Source organism: Lonchura striata, chromosome 9, assembly GCF_050655825.1.
Source record: "Lonchura striata isolate lonStrDom1 chromosome 9, ASM5065582v1, whole genome shotgun sequence".
Taxonomy (NCBI): domain Eukaryota; kingdom Metazoa; phylum Chordata; class Aves; order Passeriformes; family Estrildidae; genus Lonchura; species Lonchura striata.
This window is the reverse complement of record NC_140711.1, coordinates 26,444,624-26,460,053: the sequence shown is the minus strand read 5'-3', so window position 1 is coordinate 26,460,053 and position 15,430 is coordinate 26,444,624. Positions and strand designations below refer to the sequence as shown.

Here is a 15,430-nt window from a genome sequence, read left to right as displayed (position 1 = left end):
CAAAATTAATGTCATTGAGCTGCATGTATTTGGTGAATATTCTGTAATAAGAGGAGTTCCACATTAAGCCAAATGAACCGATTATGAAAATTGGAGGATAAAATAAATGTTAAATTTGCAGTGTTGGCAAAATGATGGTACCGATTAAAAAAAAAAACAAAAAAGCTGAAAATACTGGGGGCTAAATTCAGGGATTGTGTGAAAAACACCTTGTTATAGCCCAATCTTTTCAAAATTTACTAATGCACTTTCAAGCATGTTTTTCAATTAGCTAAATATCACAGCTGCATCTTGCACCTCAGGAAGTCAGTGTTAGCTCTGCTTCCATGCTGAGAGGCCAGAGGGCTTTGATGCAGAAGGGAAAGGAAACCAACACAAAGCTTTAAGGCAAGACAGTTGATTGCCTTTTTTTTTTGTTTGTTACCATTCCTCCATCTTTCTGGGCATGCAAATAACACCAATTTACATTAAAAATGTATGCAGATAATTTTTACTTCTGTTTATGGCACCATTAAATGTGACTCTCTGTGATTTACCGTTGCAGTTTTAATCTCACATTAATGCAGCTGATTGCAATTATTTGTCTTTTAATTGAAACAAAGCAGGATAGAGAGGTTTCCTGAATTTGTTACTTGCACAGATATTTCTACACTGGTTTTGAAGTCAGCATCTTGCTGTGTTGAGTGGGACTGGAGGACAGAGCAGCCCCATGTAACTGCACAGTTTGTTACACAGTCAGAAATCTCAGTAAGGGCATGGCCCAGGAAAAAAATTAAGCTTTCTACCTGTGTTGCAGTAGAAGAAACAATCTGTGGAAATACCAAACTACAGGATAAAGTCTTTTTTTGGAACAGAATTCTTTTGTAGTGGTACACAATGCCTATTTTTATTTTACTATATTTATAGTGTGCAGTCATGATTGTCTTTAAAAGCTGTGGGGTGTGAAATAGGAATATATGTATTTTTTACATTAAAGGGTTCAGAATTGCCTTTCCTGAGGAAACTGTCAGTGATGCTGGAGAATATCAAAGTCAGTGTGAAACTCTTATGCTAAAAATTTACTTTTCATTCAATTTCTCTGCTTCTGCATTTGAAATCCTGATAAAGGTTGAAAGTTTAGAGGTGACTGATGCAGCTATGAGTGCAGTGACTGTTTAGCTAATTGGCAGCACTTTGAATAAAGGTACCATTTATAAATTATTCATTGATATATATTCCATGATTAATAGGTGGAGCTTGGTTCTTCAGCTCATTGAAAAGCATATTCAAATTGTTTTAGAAAATCCGTAACAGATGCTACTCTAACAAATTGTTATAAAACACATTATAATGTGTAGATATAACTGAAGCAATATATATCATTTCAGTGTTATTCAGTGTCACTGTCTTCTTATATAATTTCTCACATCACTGTGACACTGAATAAAGTAGTTTTTTTCCCTAATGAGGAATAAAACCATATCCTATTTGTGAAATGCCAGCTCCATTAAATCACTGGTGAAATTTCCACTGGCATTACATGTTGAAGAGTGCAATTCAAATTTCTGTGCTGTAAATTGGTGTTAGTGTCCTGATGTCACTCTAAGAAAAGGTTTATAGAGAGAATAATAATGTTGTGGTTAATGTGTATTAAAGTTACTTCTTCATTGCTACTACCAAGCCATTTTTTTGAAGGAAAAAGTCATGTTTGCAGTGGTAGTTCAAGTCTTGATTGTACTCATTCAAACTTTCCTCTGTTTTTCTTGTGGAGAATCATCTTTTGTGAGTCTCTGAAGTCACTACAGGCTTTTTTGCTCCTCCATCAGTGGGGGATGATGGTGGACAGTATTTTCTGCTATAGCCAGTCTCCATCCTTTTTCTCACAGTCACCCAGGTTCACTGCTGTTCTCTTTAAAAGGGTCTCATGCAGCAGATTTGTGCACTGTACTGTCTTTTGCAGTATCCCACTGAGGAAATATTCACATCCATATGATGCAGGAATGGCAGCAGGACTAAGGTCTTGGTTTGGAAGGTCTCATTACTGTAGTTAAAATCTGTCCAAACACACTGAGAATCCAGAAGTCAGAGATATTTTGAATTATTTTCACATGAATCTTCAGCTGTCAAGGGTACTGAATTAACCTATGACTCAGAGAACATGAAAATGTTACAGTTCAAATAGTTGTACATGGTTGTTGTAGAGATTAATATATTTGAACTTTTCAAGGGTCCCACAGGTTATTGACAGGCACATTCAGGGAATTGAGGAAAACAGATGGTCAATATTTACAGGAGAGACTAAAACAAGGTGACTAGAACAACAAAAAGTGTGATACAAAAATTCAGGCTGCCTGTGGAAAAATGACTGTGGAGCAGGTGGGGTGAAGATGACAAGGTGCCATTGAACCAAATCTCAGCCTCCTGCTGTGGTTTGGGGCTGATTGCTGTTTTGAGGAGCTGGGTGCAGTGAGGTGCAGCCTCCCTGCTGGACACCACCACATTTACCCAGAGGAAATTCATGTCATCAGCTTCACAGACAAAACCAGACATTTACCTGAGAATTCCAGAACAGCCTGTGCAAAGCCATAATACACATTGAATGATATTTCCCCAGAATTTCTCTTCAGAGCTTTCAAAAGCATCCTTGACTTGCTAAACTCATCATTAGGAGCACACTTACAGACCACCAGCTACCAGGGGAAGGCAGCCCATGTGGAACAACCAGCTGAGCATCTGCAAATGCATTTCCTGTAAGAAATAATTTCTCACCCCACAACTATCACAATCCATGGATTCTCTCTCTCTCTCTATCTCTCTCTGTCTCAGACTCCAACATATTTCATTCCATGCACCAAATGTCCCCAGGGAAAGTGTGGGTGAACAGAATCCTCCAGCACTAAAATGAATTCACACAGGCAGTTGGTGAAAAAATATGAAAATCATATTTTCCCCAAGACAAGAACTCCATTTCCAACCTCTCTTACAAATCCTTAGGGAATATATACAAAATACCTTCAAGAGGCTATGTTAGGAGAATAAGTCACATCTGTTGGACACTAAACCCAGGGACTCCATAGAGGTTTTATTGCACATTATAATTTTGATTTCCATTAGTTCCTTGTATTCCAGAGGCAACAATTCCCTGCCTTATTCCCCTGTCCTGTTTTCCTGCTCATCTTGTTTTAGTCCCTTCTGTGAATACTGAGTATCTCTCTTTTTCTGAATTCCTTAAACCGCTTAGGTGAAGGTGAACAATTTATCTTAACCCTGTTCTGCTGCTCCTATAGCAAAACTGAAGAAAGCTTCTGTACAAGGCTCTTTTTTTTTCCCTCACAACCACATTACCTGTTCTAATGAAACTTTCCTTGCAGCCCTCATTTCACTTATATCCTTAGAGGGTGTTAAAGAAACAATAATATCACATCCTGGGGAAGAGAACAGTGAGCCCTTTTCCCTTCTTTCAACACCGTGCTGTGAAAACACATGTGCCTATATGGATATCTGTCTGTCTATCTATCTATCTATCTATCTATCTATCTATCTATCTATCTATCATCTATCTAATCATCTATTTGTCTATCTATCTATTTGTCTATCTATCTGTCTGCCTATCTAGCTATCATCTATCTATCTATCTATCTATCTATCTATCTATCTATCTGTCTGTCTATCTATCTATCTATCTATCTATCTATCTATCTATCATCTATCTATAATCTATCTATGTATCTATGTATTTTCAGTGGCCAAATGGAAATGCAGGTGTTTAAATCCAGAACTCATGGCTGAAAAGCTCCAGTTTGGCTTTTGTGAGTACATTGCTATGGTGTGTGGACAAACACCAGTCACTTTCAGCTGCATTAGTGAAAGCACTTTTTTGTTAAAATACAGCAAAAGAGTCCCAGAAATGGCTGACACTGTGTGGGTTTGGGTACTGAAGGCATTGCTCTTCTCCAAATGCTGCAGCTGCTCACTGAAAACCTTGGGGCGTCTGTGCTGTGACTCAGCATTTCCTTTCTAGGGGTTTTAATTTCCAAAATTATGTTTATAACTCGATCAAAAAAGGGCTGGTTGCACAACAATCTAGTGAATTTTCAAAGGCAACAGCTAAATGCTGATTTTTTAAATGTAAGAGAAATATTTTTCAATAATTCATAGTGTTAAATAATGAGCTTATTTCAGGAATTTTCTCCTGAATTTTGTTTTAGATGTAATAGGGTAAAAATTCCCTTGGTATATTCAGAGGTCTGAACATAGCAAATTTTTTAAATATATTTATTAAAAATCATAACTGCTGTTATGTCTTAAGAGCAGAGCCTGGTACCTTTATACAAAAGCCAGTGACAATATGGCTCACTGTAAATTGTGGGAGTTTCTTCAAACCCATAGAAGTAAATATTGCTTAAAGGAAATTAGGTATTTATGAAATCAGAGCTGGAATTAAGTCTCCAAAACATTCAATTTTTTTCTTCATGGGATTATTTGGTGGAAAATGGCTCATACGAGTAGGAAATTTTCTAAATTACTTAAGTTTACCTCAAAAGTCATTCTCTAGCTTCAGTTTAAAAGTGTTTTATTGGAGGTGTGTTGCTGAAATAACAGCTCTATAAGGTTTCATATTTCAGTTATTCCCAGGGCTCTCTTTACAAGTAAAAATGCCTTAGTATGTTGGTAGGGCAGAATAAGGATTTTAAGTCAAAGGTTTTGTGAGAACTTTTCACTACAGGCACAAGAATAATTTAATTTTGGTTATTAGCCAATATTTGTTAGCCAACCTTTTTAATTAGGATTTATTTTTTGCTTTTGTCCTTTTTCTGTCTGGAACTCTCAGATGAGCAATTGCCACGTATCTTTAGAAGGATATCATAGCAACCAAGACATGGGGGAGGCAGCACATGAGAAAGTACAGCCCAGCAGTTTGTTTTAGCAGAGGTTAATCAATGGAGCTGCAGCTTCGATTGCAGAGCCTGAATTCATTTCTTGTATTTGATTTTCCTTCCAGCTACCATTACAATTTACTTTATATTAAATGACTTCTGATGAGAAGATGACTTTAACCTCTTTTCAGTCCTGTCCATTCAGTGCATTATTGTGGACTGTAGATTAAACAAAACCTACCCTGACAGAAGTAAATTTAGGCGATGTAGTTTCATTTTGTGATGCCAGAGTAACTCTTCATTTCCAAGTACCTTTCTTCATTATCTGGACTTGATGTAATCTCCTCTGAAGTGTTTGTTTTATCCTTGTATGGACTAATAAAAGATTTACAGAAGAATGAAAAATATCATTGGCACAAAAAATATAATGAAAGCCTTTTCCAGGACTGAGGCACGCAGTTTTATAATATCCAATATTCTTTTCCCTGCCTTCCTTCTCAAAGGAATTGTATCTTTTTCCTCATATGTTTCATGGAGGCCCAAGCTTGCAGGAATAGTCAGCTGGGTTTTTTTTTCGTGTGTTCACTGGTCAAACTTCAGAGTAACCTGCCCCTTTGAGGTGGCTCTTCAAATTTTCACTAGAACAACTGCCAACAAGATATTTTTTTAATCTCCGTACAAGCTGATGTTGATAGAAGCGTTCTCTACATAGGACTGACAAGAAATAAATAATCTCACAAATGCAATATATAGCCTTTCCAGGAGGCAGGATTATCACTGGTGTGAAGTAATGCTGGCGAAAGCAATCAATTGAGGCAAAATAATCTGTGGGCCAGGAGAAGGAGGTGTGTGGGACTCAGAATCACCCCTGGGCAGTCAGAGAGAAGGTGTAGGACACTTACACCGAGTAAAGAAACACAAATAGTGGCAAGTTTGTCAGAGCAACCAGTTAAATCTGTGCTGTGGCTGGTTTTCCTTGAGGAAGGTTGTTGCTCTCCATCAATGGGAGCCCAGCTGTGGTTCCTGCCTGTCTCTCCCCATGGTCTGCTCAAGGAAAGCAGAGCTGGGCTGGGGAAGTGCAGAGGTTCCTGCCCTGGCTGGTGTGAGAACATGTTGTGTTCCACCTTCTGCTTTGCCTTGCCAGGGACTGCCAGCAGAGAAATGCAGTGGAATCCTCTGGTTCTGCATTTGTTTCTCCCAACCCTTCCTTCCTGCTCCTTCATTTCTACAGCTGTGCATTGTCATCTTCCACCTCTTGCTCTGCCATCACAAATCCTTTGTTTCTTCCACCCATTGACAGAGATGAATTTATTCCTTCCATTGCCTCTTGGCATTTGGTTCATATTATACTCTTATTCTCCATGTTTCTTTCTTACCTGTGAATTTATTTTCCTCAGATTTTTGTGTCTTTTCCTTTTCTTGCCCTAAGTTGGCACAGCTGCCATCTGACTTTTCTTTTGTGATGTATCTTTTTTTCTCTATTCTCATGTTCTGCAGTGTGTGAAATGCACTGAACTGTGGAGTTGCCAAGAAGCATCAAACAGCGAGGAAGAGATAAAAGTATTGAACTACAAGAGTGTACTTTAAGCTCTGTGTGCTGCCTCAGACAGGACTTGTTCCCTGTTGTGCAGCTCTACTTGTGTTGTATAAGTTTTAGGACTAATTATGACATATGTTGCTCATTCATTTTTGCTTTCTTGGGCATACAATCCAATTCCATCTGGGAGAAATGTTCTTTCTGAACACATTTTTCACCTGTAGAGAAGCCCCAGAAAGAAAAAGAAAAGCAGTGAACCAGAACAATTTAAAATCCCAGCTTTGCAAGCAAATCCAGTAACATATCTTCTAATTGTCTGTGCATTTTAAAACTTGACTTTAGTCAAATGTACATATTACTAATAGTACATTAGTAGAAAAATTTATCTTCAAAGGGCTGTTTTTTGCTTGAGTACCACTTGCATAAATATTTCTAAAGCAAGGCTTTAGAGTTTACACAGAATTTTCCCATCCCTTTTACACTTGAATTCTTGCTTTCTAGCCAATTTTGAAAAAGAAACCTACTACAGTCAAAGCACTGCCATCACCCTAAAAATGAGTTTAACTTGTATTTACTGAAAAATTGTAAGGGAGCTTGCAATGAGGATACTTTTCTTTTAATTGATGAGAAGAATAATTTTAGAACTACACGATTGCACAAAAGCAGTATTATTGGCCTTGTATTATTTACAAGATGCAGGGGAGGTTTAAAAGAATATGATGCAAGGAAATTTGAAAGGAATAGCATCTAGTGCAGTAGCAGAAGGCAGGAAATTAAATTCATTGCAGACTTCCTCTTGTTTGTTTCTTTCCAGAGGTAATCAGAAATTTCCTACCTGTGCAAGTGAAGTTTGAAAAGTTTAAAAACAAAAGCAAAATCCACAACATTTCTCCTTCCCCTCATATTTTATTTCTTTTAGAGTGATGTATGTACTGCGGTAATATAGGCACTATAAAAAATAGATATTTTATATGTAATTATTAGGAATACTCAGTTGCAAAGAACAAATGTACAAAGTTAAAAGTCGTAATGGGAGCTGTGAATGTGAAAAGAGCAAACTAGTGGGGTTCAAGAATATCCAGGAAATACAGTGGTGAGATCTGAAGATCAGCCCAGGTACTGAGTGCTCCTGCCAGCCACGAGGGACAGTCTGTGCCCTGTACCTGTGTGCTCTGGACTGGCCTCATCAGTAATGATTTAGATGCTCTGGGCTGTTAAACGACTGGGAGGTGACAAAAGCACACCTGAGCAGGTTATTGCTTCCTGCAAACTGAAAAACTCTGCCAAACAGAACACCAGAAAGGAATCCTGAAGCACTTGGAAGTGTTTTTGAGTTTCATCCTTAAATAGGTAAGGAGGACTGCAGGCTGGTGTCTCACTGCTCAGGATGGTGCCTGTCCCCCTCGGGATCAGCTCTCGTCAGCGCTGCTCCTGCACAAACTCATCCCCAGCAGCCTGGTCCCAGCAGACCCACACACTTCCCTGCCTGCCTGTGCTGTTATCTCAGCGTGTGACTCGTCTGTGCCAGCCACCTCTAGCAAGTCACTTCATTTAAAAATCACTTTTCCCACTTGGGGAAAGAGCGGTGCCTAATTCATAAGCACAGCGTTCAAAGTTGTTGCAAAGCAAAGTTAAATGAGGAGGTTCATAAGAATTCACTACGCTCCATTTACTTGGCAGAAATGCATCACGTTTATAAGAGAGTCCACAGTTGTAGGAGCTGAATTTGGGCAACTCAGCCCTCTAATTCTCTTGGAATAGCAGAGAATAGCAGAGCTGAGTATTTGCTTCTTCCTTTAGCAAATACTCAGCTGCAGTTGACCTCTTGGCCACTTTCTCTTCCTTTCCTTCTGTGAGTTTTTGTCCTCCTTCCCCTCCAGCCCAGCCCTTACCTGACCTGTGGCCCCAGGGCCAGTTCTGTTCAACAGCATTCGAGGTATGGTTTAACGTTTCCTGCTGCTGCTGAGGCAGTGAGTTGGTCATCCTGCCTGTGTTCACCTGTGTGCTGCCATTTGGAACATGAAATCCCAGATGTGATTCTGTTTTGTTGCTGACCGTGGTCTCCCTTTGCATCTCAGAAGTGTTTTCTGCTATTTTAACAGTGAACTCAGGAATGGGTTGAAAAAACTCTGTTTTTCCCAAGTTTCCCCCCGGCAGTTTCCAGGAATATAAAAGCTCTTTAGCTTGCACGCCACCATTCTCCCTGGTTCTTTTTGGTTTCTGTATTTGTAGGATCATCATGGATATAGACAGTGCAACAGGAATTTTCATTTCCAGAAGAAAGTATTATTTTCTATTCTACACATGCTTTAATAGCTCCTGAGGCCTTGCTGAAATTCTGCAGGGAAAGGATTTGCCTTAATACATACAGTAACTCTACTGGACTTTTAGATATGAACTCTAGCAAGAAAAACAAAAATCCTTTCAGTTGGTTTAAGTGTCTCAAGAAGCAAAGACTTGAACTTGACTTTCGTGTTCTGAAATACAAAAATGCAAATCTGCAAACAGCTTCTCACAAGTTTTTCTTTGGAAGTTGATACCCTGGGTCTGTATTTATTCTTTAAACTGCAGTAGCTAGCAACAGAAGCTGTGTAGGTGTTAAGGAAAAGAAAAACAGATTACATTACAAAGCAAGATGCACACTGTTTGAATGCATCAATAATTCCCTTTTTCTTCTCTTTTTGCAGCAGTCCTGAAAAAGATGCAAATACATTCTGCAATTTAGATTCAAACTGTTTATGGCAGATGTACATTAATATAAAACCCTTTTCTTCATCCACACTTGGATGAGCCAGATTTTTTACAGAAATAATTGGGCTAATTAAAATTGAGTAAATGTTTTACTTTCCTTTAAATACAGCAACAGCTTTTCTACCTGTATCAGCTGTATGCCTTTCTTGTTTTGAGATACTAAAAAGAAAGCAAAAGAACAGACTACATTACATGTAAGGAGCTAAAATTTTTCCAACTCTTTAATATTTCTCAGTTTAGAATGTCCTGTTCAATCAAAATAGTCTCATCTTAAACCTTTGCCCTTGTCTCTTTTTTTTAATGTGCACATGGCATGGACATTATTTAGGTTAATGACAACCTTGGCATGCACAGTGATTTAATTTGTAGTGTTTAGTAATGAATGATCGGACTTTAATAAGGGACAATTACCTGTCAATACATTTCAGATTGTTATGCAGGTTGGAGATACTTGGCTTGCTTTGTGTTCTTCCTTGGGCTTGAGACATTCAGTCTTGGAAAATGGGAACTTCACCTTCTCTGATTGCGTTTTAAATGAAAACGGATTTACTCCTTAATTTCCCTTTTTTTCAAAATTGTTTTGTCTTGCTGCTCTTTGTAGTGGATTAAGAGGATACTCAAACATCTATTGATTTCAAGGAATACTCATTTATATTGTGGTAGCATCTGTTTTTTCTTACAAAGTCACTCTCCCTGCCCATCATTTTCAGTTGCACTGTGTCTTTGGTTGCATCAATATCACCCAACTAACATTTCACAGCTTTCATCAGTCCTGCTCTACTCCCAGCATTAAACTTTGTCTTTTTCCTCAATATTTGCTGCTAATGATGATTGCCTGAGTCCTGGTCTGTGTGGGAGATTTCTATCTCTCATTAATGACTTTTCATCTCTGTCATGAATCGTGCTGTTAGTGTTCAATAAATATAAGCAAAATAGAATTATACAAGGTCTTTTTTTTTTCCCTCTAACTGCTGCAACAGGGATGTAAATTCAGTTTAAAGGGTTTGTTCAGCTTGCTTGGGTTGAATGCTTGCCTGTTAAACTCAATGGAAGTTTGCCATTTTCTTCTGCAGAGCTGTGATTGCTGTTCCCTCCACCACCCCTTTTCTTTTCAAATAAATTACCAGTGTGATTCACCCCAGCATGGTCCCTGGAAACCCTCATTTTCCCCTTTCTCCTCTTTAGTTACATTTTGCTGTTCTCTTCTCCAAAAGCTGTTGTGAGCTTTCCTGTTCTGTGTTACTGCTCATATCAGAACACACATGGCTCTTCTCTGTCTTATCATTAAATTTGGCAAGACTTGAGTATCCTTCCTTCAGGGTGGTCCTTTACCTTGTGTGTCTCTGTGAACAGGGAGAGTGTTTAAGAAATGCTTCTCTTAAAGACAAATATCCTCAACTAAGTATCTCTGAAAGTCACTTGGGTCACTCTGAAAGTCACTTAGGTTTGTGAAGGTCCTCTGAAGAGATTAAGGCTTCCTATGCAGAGACAAGGTACTCATCTGCACTCACAGTGAAGTTTTGTAGTCTCTCAGTTCAGATTTACACAGTTCTCATCTTCAGACTCCTGTCTGCATCACTGCTCAGTGAATATTCTCTTGCCAAGATCAAGATGTGCTGCTTACACTGGGGAGACAGAAGAAGGCACACCAAACCAAAATATATTCCATGACTGGGGAAAAGCAAACAACTAAATAGAAATTCTGCTTCAAGCTGCCATTGCAGCTCAGCATTTCTATTCAGATGAGAGGGAGTTTTGTACCCTGAACATCTCTTTGTAAGGCTTCAGTAAAACTGCTTTGCATCATGGCAGAAATACCATGGGTGAAAAAACAAAAACTTGCATCAGTGCAGAATGAAGACATGTAGCACCTTGGGTGGAAAGTGCTGCACCAACAGAGACTGCTCCTTTTGGGGCTGAGAGTTGGGACTTTGAAAGGAATATACAGTCCAAGGCACTGTAGTTTTCTGGTTTTCTTTAACAGAACTTTTATGAACTTGATTTCCCTTTTAATACATATGCTATAGATATGAAAAAAAAAAATTCTGTTACTAAATTCTTCTCTATGGAACTGTTGCTATCTCTAGGAGCATTTTTGCAAAGAAATCTTATAAGAAAATCTTCACATTTTTTGTTCAGCAATGTAATACACTAAACCTCAGGAGATATTAAATGTGTGTCTGTGGGAGAATGCAGTGTTCCTTGCATAATTTAACCAGCATTATTACTCAGCAGCTGCCTTAAAGGAATAACAATTTCAAAGCTCTTTTGCTTGTTCTGCATTCTATGATGTGGTGCTTTACTACATCCTTTGCTAGTTAAATTAAAAACCTTTAGAGTCTTGAACCAGCACTACTGTTGCAGCACAAAATAGACAAGGAGAGATGAAAGTAGAGTTCTATCTGGGCCTTCAATTCAAGAAGTTACTGAAGAGAAAAATCCATAGTGATATCAGAAATTAGTTTGTTTCCTGGTAATATTCCTTTAGTATTCAATGCAGGTTTGTGGAAATGTATTTCTGTAAATCAAACATGATGGGTAAGAACTTAACTGCAGTATATTTCTGTTAATCATTCCTATTTTTCAGTTGATCCTTAGTAAATTAACCTTATGACAGCACTCAATGCAGTAGAAAGCCTCCCTGAGACTCTGAAAAGCTATTACCAGGTACCTGATCTTTTCTCCACTGTGTGCAACAGAGTATTCAGGGAACAAAAAAATGCTGGACTTTTCTTCTTTACTATCATTTTTGATCCACTTTTAGTGGACATGGCAGAAGTGTACAGAGTTGTGTGTGCTCAAGCTTATGTGCTCAGTTCTCTGTGTGGATTTGATGCATTTATCTGTATTTGAAGCAGGCTGGAGGTATTATGCTGTGAGATGAATAATCTGCTTAAACAGTAAAGCACCGGTAAGCAGCACTGAAAGCAATGAATGTCTTTCTTTGATGGCCATTTCCTATGCGGCCTGAATAATATTGCTAAAATCTGGCAGCCTGGCATTTCAGGCTCAGAGGAAATTTCTTCTGGTTTTGTAGGGCGAGTTTGTCAGGTATGATGTGACAACACTTTTGTAAGGAATTGAATGATTACTTTGTGCTGACAATTTGGCTGGCTATGAAAAGAGATGGTATTGACTCTAGTTTAGGTCAGTATTTGAGGTCTCTGTGGGAGCTGCTGTCTGAGTTTTAATTTTGAAGTTTAATTTACAGCAAGGCATGTTCTTTCTAAGGTAGCTTTTATACCAAGTCCTACAAAAGGGAAAGGAAAAAAAAATAGAGTTAACATGATGGACAAACTGTACCAGCAAAATATTGCATTTGTAGAAACTTGAGGAGGAAATGCAAAGGAAGATTAGAAGAAAAAGATTAAACATGGTAGAGCTGCTGAGTGAAGGAGATGGGTCAAGGTTTCTCTGCTGAGAAATACGTAGAGCTTCATGCAGAATAATTGAGCTTCTTGAGATCAGCTGAAAGTCTGGTCATAAGGTTTGTTTTCCTACTCTGTGTTGTAAACTGGGCACTAAGGCCATCGGTGTTGCACAGGTGATAAATGAACCACCATCTACAGAAGATACCAGAGTCACAGGTGAGCTGTGACTGGCCCAGAGCACAGGAGTGAGCATCCTGTGCTTTATTCCTTAAAGAATTGGGTGCATTAAGTCCATAAAACATTAACAAACTATAAGGAGTCCTTCCAGTCAGCTGGATAAATATGTGCAACTTGAAAACCTCCCTATATTTGGTCTGCTGGGTTTTTGTATGATTTCTAGATCTCGGTAGAAATGTTAAGTACTAAATAGTAGCACTGCTCTGAGGGATGTTAACAGGCTCAAGAGTTTTGTATGCCAGAATGGCATTCTTTGTTCCTGATTACTCTACTTTTGCTAGTCTTTTGCATGACTCAGTTTGCAATTGTGTGCCTTTGAGGGTGTCTGGATGATTTGAACGGTGATGAAGGTGCTATTGTGAGGAATATGTGGGAGTAGTCATCCACAGGAACATTTAAAAATATGTGTATGCACACCATCTGGTGCAATGAGGTGTATTTCAAAGGCAAAATATTTGCTCTTTGGAAGTGTCTCAGAGTTAAGAATATTATTTTTTTCTTCAGAAAAGATGGTTTGGCAATTTCTAGAAAGAAATTCTTCATTCAGGGAAGACACCTAACCATTTTATAGTTCATTTTCAACACCCTTTCCATATATTTTTTAAAAAGTCTTTTAAAGTACCTATTCAAGAACGGTAGGGTGCTTGAAGAATAGGATCATTAAAATTTCATACAAACATAATACCATTTAGCTACGCCTTCTCGATGTTTGTTTATACAACCAGGATCTATGTGAGCTCTCACAGAAAATGTTGAATTGATTATCCCCTTTGATGGCCTTTTCAGAGCTTTCTAGCACAGAAGACTCTAATCAGGATTCCCCTGTGTGAAGGTTTTTTGTATTCATGGCTCTACAAAATGTAGTATATTAGGCTATATGACCTAATGATTTTCTTGAATTACTGGTAAAAGTATTATGAAATTGTATAGGGCCAAGAACAGATGTTCAAAGACCTGTAGTAGCAGCACCTCTAGTGAGCAATGAATATCTCACAATAACTTTCAGAGTTGTCAGCCTAGCATAGTAATGTGCACATTTAGCACATTTAAATGTGCCACTTTAATTCTGTGTAATGCTATTTTTTTATTAGAACATTGTGTGCTTCAACATTAAATGTCTCACTGAGAGATTTTTGTTGTCAACTAAAGCTGAGAGCGATTTTTTTTTTTTTTTTGGAGAAGACTTAAAAACATGTTTTTACATAAAACCAAGGTGAATGGCATGATTTTTTTTCCCCTTCCAATTTCTTTACTCTCTTGGCAGCTGGTACCTGTTTTGCTCACGATCAAAGTCAACCCAATGAGTTGTAGGTACAGATTTCATTTGCTTTGCACTTCACTATTTAGTTTAATTTCTGAGTCTCCTGGAATATCTGCAGTATGCCAAGATGCATTAGAAAGCAGATAGTTCTTGTAAAAGATGTGAAGCATTTTGCTCATTTTTAAAATCTGCCATTATTAGATGACTGGTTTTCTTTAATTACTGTAGGGATAAAACCCCCTCTAAATGAACTGTGTAGCATAACCACATATCTCTTATTTTTCCAGACTTAAACAGGAGTTCTTAGTGAATAATCATTTTTATGCATCTTTATGGATATTTTGAAAATCCTAATATAGTAATGGATGGATGCATCACTGATAGATTCAATTTCCTTATTATGCCTCACATTTACTACAGTTTTTTTTTTTTTTTAGAGCTTGCCTGCTATATTTTAAATTTAAGTTTAATGCAATGCAATCAGGATTTTTTTTTTCTTTTAGAGGCAGACATTGTGCAGTGTAACTTTCCCTTTTATTCAGGGTGGCTTTTTAAGTCAGTTAATCTTCTCTTGTAATAATGGAATTACAGTTTGTTTGGTTTCTTCCTCCTGTAAGAATTAACAAATCCACTTATCATTTATGTTTATGGATAGACCCTGTTGGGCATGAGCTGTGTCTGCACACAGCAAATATAACCAGGCTGTGATTATTTATACCTTCTTTAAGGATATTTGAGTGATGGCAGCATAAGATGACTCGGATATGTCCTCCACACTGATGGCATCTTGGATAATGCATTTTTTCCTCTCTTTATCATAACTGTTAAATGCTGCTCTATGATCTAATGCTGGGCTCTGTACCACACATTAATGATTGCTGCTGTCAGATAGGACTTTAATCCATTCCAGGATGTCTGATGTGTGAATAATTTGGAGCTGTAAGACTTTCTCTCCTCAGCTCTAGATGCGCTTGCTGTTCTCCATGATTTGGCATATTTAGAGTCTTATACACTGCAGTCATGAATCCTCCCACCAGATTTTGATAATTCTGATTTTTGTTTAATTCCTCCTCAAATGGAAGTTTTCCCTCATTTTTGGGTGGACATAAGACAAAGGACAACTGATAACCTTTACATCCCTCAATAATTAGATATGTGGTTCAATGACAGACTATCAGCACTTCATTTAACCTCTCAATGTCCTTGAGTTTTGGGGAAAAACTAATTCTCTCCCAAATCATGCAACTGGTGAGGCATGTGGGGCGTTATGTGTCCTCCTGGTGGGAGGTGGATTGTCATCAGAAAAAGCATTTTCAGTTGTTCCAAGGTGATGTGAAATTTCCCTACATCCAAACTGACCCCTTGCAGGGTACCTGGGGAGGCTGGAGCTCTTCTCCCTCTATGGGACCCAAAATAA

General features: G+C 38.2%; 1 protein-coding gene across 10 annotated transcripts in view; it reads left to right on the top strand.

Annotated features, from left to right (window-relative positions):
- Nucleotides 1–15,430, top strand: part of NLGN1 (neuroligin 1) — a 380,357-nt gene that overhangs the window by 125,458 nt on the left and 239,469 nt on the right. The gene's annotated exons all lie outside the window — the stretch shown is intronic.